Raw genomic sequence first — 12,211 nt, forward strand, 5'->3', positions numbered from 1 at the left:
TATGTGTGTGTGTGTGTGTGTGTGTGTGTGTGTATATAGGCTTAATTGTTACTAAACTGTTAATTTATTGATTACAAATTATGTTTACTAAAACAATGGTTTGATTTTTTTTTTAGTTTTGTTTCCTTTTCCAGTTTTCGTGTTCCAAGAATTGTTTTATAATTATTTTACTTAAGTTATGGTTTTAAGAATACAAATAACTATTATTACTTTTAAAAATAATTTAAAAGACCATTAAAAATACATCTACTCTGAGAAATATTGACTGGAGTATGACAACAACTAATGTGTATGAGTGTGACAACTACTCTTTTATTTTTTTGTTTAGATGTGCTAGCAAAATATATGAATCAGAATTCAGGGATTTTTTTTTGTTTGTTTTTGTTTTACGCGGTATTACCGTAAGAGACCTGTAAAAACTACTACTTACATTATTGTCATAGTCCAGTCCTTGTTTGATCATATTAAACTTCCTGTTTTCTCGTGGGTCATTTCCTATTCCAGCACTATAGAGCCAGTTTCCATAGTTGCTGCAGACGTCATGATCCACCTGATGCCAATGAAAGTTAATAATGCATCAAACGGCAGCAAAAAGCAGAGAGCATCAACCCACTCCCATCAAATATGGCAAATGTTTCCTACCAGCAGGTATTCAAACCACTCAGCACCCAGTCTCCAGTCTAAACCCAAGTCTTTGGTCAGAAAGCTGGCCACATTTTGACGTCCTCTGTTGGACATGAATCCTGTCAGTGCAAGCTCCCTCATGTTCGCATCTACAAACGGCACCCCAGTTCTCCCCTCTGAACAAGTGAAAAAATGTCGCTTTAAATTCAGAGAAAATTAATTGAAATGTGGATTCATTGGTTGATTGATGAAATTAAGTACAAAATGAAGGACTGGGTAAAAAGACTAACAAATTCTAAGTCACATTACCTTTCCATGCATTGAACAATGTCATATCAGTTTTCCACGACACATGCTTGTCTTGCAGACCTTCAGTTCATGAAGGAAGAAATTATCATTTTATGATTAATAAGAAACTAAAACCAACATACAGGTGCATCTCAATAAATTAGAATGTCGTGGAAAAGTTCATTTATTTCAGTAATTCAACTCAAATTGTGAAACTCGTGTATTAAATAAATTCAATGCACACAGACTGAAGTAGTTTAAGTCTTTGGTTCTTTTAATTGTGATGATTTTGGCTCACATTTAACAAAAACCCACCAATTCACTATCTCAACAAATTAGAATATGGTGACATGCCAATCAGCTAATCAACTCAGAACACCTGCAACGGTTTCCTGAGCCTTCAAAATGGTCTCTCAGTTTGGTTCACTAGGCTACACAATCATGGGGAAGACTGCTGATCTGACAGTTGTCCAGAAGACAATCATTGACACCCTTCACAAGGAGGGTAAGCCACAAATTGGTCTCATTGACCAAGATGGCGGCGCGTACACATCGCGAGGCTCAGCGTCTCTCCAGTTTTTGCAATTTTGTAGTATTTTTCCTGCTCATCTCGGGCCTGTTCGCACTGAACAGCTTTGCTTTAACATCTTACACCCGACAGGAGCTTTTGGATATTGGTGTGCACTTTTCCAACAGTTTTATCATCAATCCTCGACTCATCCCTGAGATCTCCAGACCACCCGAGACTACGCACTCTACCCGGCCGGGCGGAAGTGCTCCCAGGCGGCGTCGTGATCGTAAACAAAGGCGACATTCTAATTTATTGAGATGCACCTGTAGAAAAAAAAAAAAAAATCCAAACTTACCATTCATATGAAATATTCTGTTTCCATATTTTAAACCCACAAATTTGAAGTAATCACTCCACAGAAGTTCAAATATCACCCTGGTGAAGAAAAATGTAGTAATGTTGCATATAAAAACCTGGCACAAGTTAATTTTATTTGAAAACATATTCCTAACCACGTTACTCACCAGTATGTGCTTTGGTTGGCAGTTCGTTCGGCTTCATACTTCTTGATCTGCTCATAGATGTACCTGGGTGATATGCAGCCCAATGCAAGCCTGAAGGAGGATAATGAAAAAGCCATGACTGCTCAGCATTAGTCTGTGCTGTACTCATGCATTATGAAAATATCATTTTGAGGGCTCACCAAGGAGAAAATTTTGTGGAATAGTCCACTCCGATCATGCCATTCCGGGTCTCCTTATAAGCTGCAACGGCATTCTGTGATAAAACGAGCATTAAATAACCCTCTCTCATTAATTAAAGGAGTTGATCACCCTGGCCTAAAATAAAAATTTGCTGATTTACTCACCCTCAGGTCATCCAAAATGTAGATGAGTTTCTTCATCGGAACAGATTTGGAGAAATTTAGCATTACATCACTTGCTCACCAATGGATCCTCTGTAGTGAATGGGTGCCGTCAGAATGAGAGTCCAAACAGCTGATAAAAACATCACAATAATCCACAAGTAATCCACACGACAACATTCATTTGTCTTCTGGACAAAATACAAGTCCATAATCCATAATAACTCATAACTCCAGTGAAAAAGTTCATCCCTGTTGTCCTCTCACATCAAAATCCACAGACATACAGTATTTGTTTAGAATTGAGGCCTGTTTTCACTTGTAAACAGTGCTTTATCTGTGCATATTTCCCTCCTGATTCAGACGAGACGAATTTGGAGAAAGCAATATTATGGATAGAGGACTCGTATTTTAGCCAGAAGCAACGGTTTTAAGTTAAAAACCTCCTAATGACAAATTTGTTTATTACAAACATGCAGCTTTTCACTTCACAAGAAGTGATTACTTGTGGATTATTGTGATGTTTTTATCAGTTGTTTGAACTCTCATTCTGACGGCACCCATTCACGGCAGAGTATTTATTGGTGAGCAAGTGATGTAATGCTTAATTTTTCCAAATCTCTTCTGATGAAGAAACAAACTCGTCTACATCTTGGGTGCCCTGAAGGTGAGTAAACTTTTAGCAAATTTTCATTTTCAGGTGAACTATTACTTTAAGTAATTTTAGAAAACTGTAAGAGTTTTAGTGAGAGCCTCACTGTATCCCAAAAGTAATGTTTCAGCCTAGCAAGAGCCTCAGTCTCTCCACCGCAGCATGGGAAGGCCGAGCGGCAGTCCTCCAGCGGCTCTGAAACCACAGACAGGAAATATATCATGATTACTCCTAACTGGTTCTTCTAAATATCTGGATCTTCTAAATATCCCTCTGAGGATTGTACAGTCATCTGAGAGGAAATCACAGCACAATTCATGTAATATTGCTATATTAAGAAAGAGGAAATATGAGTAACTGATTCAGCCTGGAGTTTTTCATCATTTTACTGACTGTCATGTTTTGAGATACTGGTGCAGTTTACTCTAAATGCAGTACAGTTATGTAAATCAAGGTACCTGTCTGTCCCAGGCCCTCGAATGTTGGGATGGTGCCCTCCTCCAGTCCAAAAGGAAGAGATTTAACCTGTTCCGGGATGGAAAGGACAGGTCGCACTCTGCCCTGTCCCTCAACTACCTTTCTAAACTGGGTGTAAACATCAGGTAACCTTAAAAAGACAGCGGAAATTAGAAGTATAAACAGGAAATTCAATCTCACAAGCACTGAAACTGAAGCTGCAATTACTAATCAGATCCTAAAAACAGGAAGTAGCAGTGGACTTGCAAAATAGTTTCCAGTACTTTTCTGTAAAGTTTCCTAAGAAAGTTGAATGAGTTGTTAAAATTACTAACATAGATAGGCTAAAATAATTGTTTGTTTTTTTTATTATATGTCAGCACCAAAGTTTATTTGAATGAAAAACTGTGTAGTTTAAAGCACAGTAACAATAAATCTATTGGGTGATGACAAGTGATTATTTTTATTTATTTATTTTTTACAAAAAATGTCTTTAAATACATGCTTAAAATGTTTTTCATATACAGTTTTGCACACATTCCTGTTTGGTAAAGTTGTTTAAGTATAGTATAGGGAACATTTATATTAAGATGTATTATTAAAAATGCAGAATTGAACTATTTTGATATCAAACTTTTACATAGGAGGAAAACGAAGAGACCATAACAGTTATAGAAATGTGGAAATACTCTCAGCATTTTGTAACATTATCATTAACTGTCCAAATCTCATGAAGTGATTTACTAAGGTTACAACTAGTTTTGTTATTGTTAACTGACACTAATACAATTGTTAGTAATTGACATAATTGTAAAATAAAATACAATTTAAATATTAGATGAAAAACTAAAACTAAATAAATAAACTCAATTAAAATCAGTGTGAAATAGAAATACTAAAAAACGAATAAACATGACAAAAGCACATAACAAAATTATTCAAACTTAAAATGAAAACGGAAAATATAAATAATAAGCTTATTCAAAATATTAATAAATGCAATAATAGTAGAAGTATAAATATTAGTAATAGTATATAAATCATACTAAAATAACACTGCATTACTTGTCCTACCCTCCAATGTGACTGAATGGCAGATCATCTCTGTGGTAAAGTGTAGAACCCCAGAAAGTCTGAACTTTGACTTTGTTTTGGCAGCAGATGACCTTTAGCTTCTTCTCCACAGTCTTTTCCTCTGATGCCACCTTCAGGCAATAGACAGAAAGTGTCAGACTGCACTTTACATGTGGCCACAGAGCCTATGTGATCAATGATGGCTGTTAACGGCTCTGAAACGCACCTCCTCATGAAATGCCACAGCTGTGACTGAACCCAGCTGCTGAATCAAATCACTAACAACATCCTCCGGCTTCCCTTGTCTCACCAACAGTGTGCTGCACAAAGCCATATAAATACATAAGAATCATATAACATCAGTATGAGGACAGAAAGTACATTCTGTGTGAAATAAAATTCCCACCTGCCCCGTTTCCTCAGTGTGGCCCTCAGGTCTTTCACACTGTCCAGGAGGAAACGTAAATGGAAAGGTCCCATCTTAGGGAAGTTGAAGTGATAGGTGCCCTGGTAATGCCGCGGGTCGAAGCAGTAGAGGGGGACTATGTGATCGGCATTCCTCTGAGCCCAATGAAACACCTGGATGAATGAGGTAAAACCGGTTTGTCATGTTTTTCTAATAGGCCCAACAAAACTTAACGTGTAAAAGCAAGCACTGCAGTTCATAAAATCACTGTTCATTTGCACAGTGTAGTTCATAGACCAAAAATACAACTATATTATTGTATGTAAACACAATCATACCAATGAACAACTCTTAAAATTAATATATATACTGAATACTTTCCGTACCCACTGTATATATATATATATACACACAGTGTGGTTCAAAAGTTTGGAATCAGTAAGATTTGTAATGTTTTTTAAAGAAGTCTCTTCTGTTCATCATGGCTGCATTTATTTGATCAAAAATACAGAAAAAAATGTAATATTGTAAAATATTATTACCATTTAAGATAATGGGTTTCTATTTGAATATAAATTTAAAATATAATTTATTTCTGTGATGCAATGCTGAATTTCCATCAGCCATTACTCCAGTCTTCAGTGTCACATCATCCTTCAGAAATCATTCCAATATGCTGATTTATTATCAATGTTGGAAACAGTTCTGCTGCTTAATGTGTTTTTTTGGAACCTGTGATACTTTTTTCAGCGTTATTTGAGGAATAAAGTTAAATATTTTCTAACAATACAAGTCTTTATTAACACTTTTTATCAATTTAACACATCCTTGCTGAATAAAAGGATTAATTTCTTTGAAAATTAAATAAATAAATGACTGACCCCAAACTTTTGAACGGTATATTGTTACAAAATATTTATATTTTGAATAAATGCTGTTCTTTTTAACTTTTTATTAATCAAAGAATCCTGAAAAAAAGTATCACAGGATCCAAAAAATATTAAGCAGCAAAACTGTTTCCAATATTGATATTCAATCAGCATATTAGAATGATTTCTGAAGGATCACGTGACACTGCAGACTGGAGTAATGATACTGGAAATTCAGCTTTGCATCACAGGAATAAATTATATTTTAAAGTAGATTAAAATAGAAAACTGTTATTTTAAATTGCAATAATATTTCCCTATATTACTGTTTTTTCTGTATTTTTGATCAAATAAATGCAGACTTGATGAACACGAGACTTCTTTAAAAAACATTACAAATCTTACTGATCCTAAACATTTGAACGGCAGTGTACATCTTGACATGAATGCCCTCCCCTTAATTCATTTGTATTTGTAATAGTCTATTTTATTTACTTAGTTTTAAATGTTGTTATTGCTAGAGAGAAAGACTATATAAATATAGTAAACCAAAAAAAGATTAGAGCATAGAATGCGTATATTTATCTGAATGTTTAGTCCTCCATAGACGCGCTAACATGTGGCCACGCCCCTTGTGACGATTACCGACAAACTACCCAATGGGCGCCCATATTTAGCTTCATATGGACTTTATGTTTCGCAACTCAAATAGATGAAATGAGCTCTTTATTATTCTCATCTCAAGTGTTCTATTTTACGCTTAAAAATTAGTAAAAGAATCATTGCGACTTGTTAAATCCCGAGCAGTGCATCATGTAATAAGGCTTAAGCATATCGAATCAGGCGCGTGTTTTGCTCGAGACAAGAGACTGCACGCTCCTTTGTTCCTGTGATATTTACAGTACCTCGTTATCATGCAGACGCAGGTCGTTCCTCAGTAGACATATTACTGTACGAGAAGCGGACATACTGGCGATAGGTCTTTAGAGAAGTCCCGAGCGATCGTGTGTATGTTGAGCAGCAGACAGACCAGCAGTGGAAGCGTGATGGACACGTTTAGTAACATGAGCGCGAGGTTACCAAACATACAGTCTGAAAGCGCATGTGCTTTTTATTAATCAAAGAATCCTGAAAAAAAGTATCACAGGATCCAAAAAATATTAAGCAGCAAAACTGTTTCCAATATTGATATTCAATCAGCATATTAGAATGATTTCTGAAGGATCACGTGACACTGCAGAATGGAGTAATGATACTGGAAATTCAGCTTTGCATCACAGGAATAAATTATATTTTAAAGTAGATTAAAATAGAAAACTGTTATTTTAAATTGCAATAATATTTCCCTATATTACTGTTTTTTCTGTATTTTTGATCAAATAAATGCAGACTTGATGAGCATAAGAGACTTGAATTGAAAAACATTTTAAAACATCTTACCAACTCCCAAACTGTTAAACAATAGTGTATATATAATATTACAGTGCTGTTCAATATACTGTATCTAATTATCAGGGTTCAGAATATCTGATATCTAGTCATTTAGTTTTAGTATATTTTTAGTGTCTGTTTTGCAAAGAAGCAAAGTCATTCTTCCCGCATCATGTCTATTTTTACTTACTGAACACGAGACTTCTTTAAAAAACATTACAAATCTTACTGATCCTAAACATTTGAACGGCAGTGTACATCTTGACATGAATGCCCTCCCCTTAATTCATTTGTATTTGTAATAGTCTATTTTATTTACTTAGTTTTAAATGTTGTTATTGCTAGAGAGAAAGACTATATAAATATAGTAAACCAAAAAAAGATTAGAGCATAGAATGCGTATATTTATCTGAATGTTTAGTCCTCCATAGACGCGCTAACATGTGGCCACGCCCCTTGTGACGATTACCGACAAACTACCCAATGGGCGCCCATATTTAGCTTCATATGGACTTTATGTTTCGCAACTCAAATAGATGAAATGAGCTCTTTATTATTCTCATCTCAAGTGTTCTATTTTACGCTTAAAAATTAGTAAAAGAATCATTGCGACTTGTTAAATCCCGAGCAGTGCATCATGTAATAAGGCTTAAGCATATCGAATCAGGCGCGTGTTTTGCTCGAGACAAGAGACTGCACGCTCCTTTGTTCCTGTGATATTTACAGTACCTCGTTATCATGCAGACGCAGGTCGTTCCTCAGTAGACATATTACTGTACGAGAAGCGGACATACTGGCGATAGGTCTTTAGAGAAGTCCCGAGCGATCGTGTGTATGTTGAGCAGCAGACAGACCAGCAGTGGAAGCGTGATGGACACGTTTAGTAACATGAGCGCGAGGTTACCAAACATACAGTCTGAAAGCGCATGTGCTCTTCTTACAAAACTTACTCGACACGATATAACAAAATAGAATTTATAACTAATAAATAATGATTATATAATCTGAAAAGTACAATAAAAATTGTTATATTACGTTACTAAAAAAATTACATTTAAACACATAAAATAGCAATATAACAGAAGCTGGTTTTAGACCATACATTTATTTATTCAAATATACAAAATCACTGATAAAAGTTTCCAGGCTTTTTCATCAAGGCAGCACAGAATTGTTCATTCTTAGCCCCTCAAAACCCAGCGTGGTCTGTTCATCCTCAGCTGAGATCATCTGAAAGCCAAACCTCTCCACAATCAGAACAATAATAATATACTGTGACTAATGTACTTTGAATATAATGAAACATTATGACGGCTCGGTACAGTATGCATTTACAATACAATCATCTTCAGTAAAAGATCTTCAGCAAATGTCCTTGACAGCATCAATGCGTGACACTGAAACCATCTGAAGGACATCAGAAAACACATTCCACCATTAAATGTTTTTAAATTGACTGATCTCTCAGAATTAGTCATCAGAGAAGGCACTAATTGCAACATGAATTGCTGCTGGTGTAGTTTTTTCGAGTTCAGAACATAAAAAAACAGCAATTTTTGGACAAGATGAAAATATGTCATTTAAAACGATGTATGCTTAAAGGAATAGTTAATCCAAAAATGTCATTCAAGGTCATCCAAGTTTGATGAGTTTAGATGTAGTTTGTTTCTTCATCAGAACAGATTACATCAGCATTACATCACCTGCTCACCAATGGATCCACTGCAGTGAATGGGTGCCGTCAGATTGATGGTTCAAAACTTATTAACAATGGATTTGTTTATTACAAATATTAAACACAACAGCTTTTTGCTTCACTGTAATCGAGTGGGTTGTGTATTATTGTGATGTTTTTATCAGCTGTTTGGACTCTCATTCTGATGGCACCCATTCACTGCAGAGGATCTATCGGTGAGCAAGTGATGTAATAGTAAATTTCTCAAAAATCTGTTATGATGAAGAAACAAACTCGTCTATATTTTGGATGACCTGAGGGCGAGTACATTTTTAGCAATTTTTCATTTTTGGCTGAACTATTCCGTAAATTTACTTTCACAATGACAAGGAAAATGTTTGCACATCAGTAAGCAATAGTTTGAGTCAACAAAAGAAAGAAACTCACCATATGGGTTACAAATCAAGACAGAGACCGTTTCAGCAACACTGAACAGTTCTGAAGTGACCAAATTCATAATTCAAGCATCTCACTCTTTGGTTGTATTCGACTGAGTGAACAGTACAAGATTGCTAACACACCAGCCTAGTAGTCTTCTCTGAAATATTGCTTTGACACTTTAGGGTAATTTTTATAATACAAAATGTTTGGCATTGTCATTCCAAACGTGAATTGAAAAAATGTATAAAAATATTCGTTTGAATCTCAGCTGATTATCCTATATGCTCTATGCATGAGTCCAAGAGTGCAATGAGAATGTATTTACAGTGATTATCTCTGGGTAAAGAGTGCTTTAGCTAAAACTTTACATAATATAAAAAGATGTGCTTATAGTTTTCATTAGCTGAAAAGACATGAAAAAAATTACACATTTCTCTGTCTCATACCACTTTGGTGGTTGCATATGTCTTACGCTGTGTCATTCTTATTTGGTTAGATTCTAACCATCGAACACAGTAATCTTAACAAAAAAGTTACTCAAATGAGTATTGTACAGTACATATATCATTATAATTGCTCCATGAGGTCTTTTCAATGTATTTTCGATGACACTCAGGATTGGACCCAGGGATGCAGAGGTACATGAGCCATAATCAAAATCAACTCTCTTTTATGACCAAATGAATTCTGTTAAACAACCACATTTTTAACTCTTGCCACTTTAAAATAACACTCCAATACATTTGTGCCAAACAAAGACAGTTTGTGATTTGTTCAGCAACCCCTGTAGTATCACATCAGAGCACTTGGGCTGGTTTCAAGTGCATCGGGGATCAGATAAAGTCAACCGGCAATAATGCATGTAAACTAAGCTATTGTAATCAGTACTGTTTGGGCAGTGACACTTTATGTGCCAGTCTGTGCCAGTATACCAAGTGTTGGCACTTCGACTGCATTGTATCAATCCCTAGCCAAAGGCTCTGTCCCAAATGGCAATGACAAATAGGAGTGTCCATTATAAAGAAAAGGAAAAAATCTTTTAAAAATGTAGTTTATAAGTAGTTTGTGGACATTTTTAGTAATGAATTATTATATGATTTTATATGGTTTAAATGAAAACCTTTATACCATTTTAAAAAATGCCTATAAAAATGTAATGTGGTGTAACAATAAAGTAAAAAAAGTAATAATAATATCCTTACATGTTAAATACACATTGAGTATACACATCTTAATAATTTTTCATATTTGTGATTAATGTGAACTCATTTTTTTTTTGTGTTGTGACTTTTACAAAGTTAAAAAATAACCCCCGAAATATCATAAATTATTTAATCAGAAATATTATTAAAGTTTTGGGGAGTCACACCACATGACATTTTGCAACCTAAAGTACTTTATGTATTATTTATTATTATTAATCATTAATTATTAAAAAAAATATTCTATATTATGCCAATCTACTTAAGTTGTTGTTGTTTTCAAAACATTTAATTATTTTAATGAGGCTTAATTATAAGAACTGTTCTATTGAATTAATTTACATTTATTTTTGGATAAATTAATGGATTTTGCCAAAAAAAAAAAAAAAAAGGTTTATGTCACCGATCCACTCTTAGCTCTCACCACCCTTTAAAGTTTATGTCATTTGTTACAAGGAATGTTGGGTAATAGTGTGCTGTAAACATTGGTCCCTTTTCAGACTGTGATGACGCGTTTCCATGGTTATCGACATCGCAAATCTAGTAAAGTTTGTCATATTTTCATTTTTTTTATACATTTATAGTGCTATAATTTGTGTTATATTACTTTGACAGTAAATTACAAAATAATAATTAACACTGCTGACATTTTGACATCATTCTCTCTTCTGGGTGCTATAATTAATCTCACTATATTTTTTTTCTCTTTTGGAAAGTTGTGAAAATGCGATCATGGATTTTTTTGCTTTTGCTTTTGGAACGGGAACGCAAAATTATATTTGCTGTAGAAGTTTACCCAACTATGACAACAACTGCTTCTGAGAAACCCTGAAAACGTGAGAAGGGTCCATTTAGCAAAAGGGGTGCGTAGCACAGGAAATAAGAAATGGGACACCCTGCGGTCTCAAGCCAAGTGCGTCATTTGGGACAGGGCTTTGATTAACAATATAGGAAATGCTATCACGGTTTTGCTGTCCGTAGGTTCCCTCTTATGATATTTTTCAAGCTGCGTTGGGGAGATCTGAGATACACACCCCCTCGTTATGGTCACGTTTGTTCTTAGTTGGCTGGTTGGTGGGTTTCTCCGGACCCTGGAAGGCAGAGTGGTGATTGTCCGCGGGCAGGTGTGTGGTTTTCCCTGGGGATTCCAGAGAGATCCAAGATCTGTGGGATCAGAAGCTGCCTTGGACAAAAGAGTGGCTGAGAAGCCCCTCAGCAGTGGGCCGCAATTTCTCTTCCACAAAGATCTGCCGCAGGAAGTCCCTGCATGCGTCAGACACACCCTCGGGCAGGTTTGGCTTAGTCGGCTGGGTTGCGATCTTGAAAATGGCTGCCATTGCTTCATATTCAGCCCACGGGGGCTTCTGGGTTAGCATCTCTACAACCGTGCAGGCAACACTCCTGAGGAGAGAGAGAGATGTAAGGGACTGTTAGCTAACAAGCTAGCTAGCTGTTTCCATCCACATATTTTATGCAAGTTTTAGGCAGGGTTATTATAGTTAAAGGTGATATATCATGAAAATCTGACTTTTCCAGGTTTTAAATGCTATAAATCATGTCCCCGGTGCATCTACCAATCAAGGAAACGTGAAAAAGATTAACCCAGTAACTTTGGTAAGCCTTTTTCTGCAAGTGACTGAGAAAACGAGCGCGTCTGATTTGGATTCCTTGGTGACGTGGCAAAGGGGGCTCATTATAAGATTACCACCCCTTAATC

General features: G+C 35.6%; 1 pseudogene; it reads right to left on the minus strand.

Moving 5' to 3' along the window:
- LOC107701637 (cryptochrome DASH-like) overlaps window positions 1-6,812 on the minus strand; it is an 8,625-nt pseudogene extending 1,813 nt beyond the window's left edge.
- Window positions 6,813-12,211: the final 5,399 nt, after the last annotated feature.

The sequence above is a fragment of the Sinocyclocheilus anshuiensis genome, unplaced genomic scaffold (genome assembly GCF_001515605.1).
Source record: "Sinocyclocheilus anshuiensis isolate Anshui unplaced genomic scaffold, SAMN03320099.WGS_v1.1 scaffold1626, whole genome shotgun sequence".
NCBI lineage: Eukaryota > Metazoa > Chordata > Actinopteri > Cypriniformes > Cyprinidae > Sinocyclocheilus > Sinocyclocheilus anshuiensis.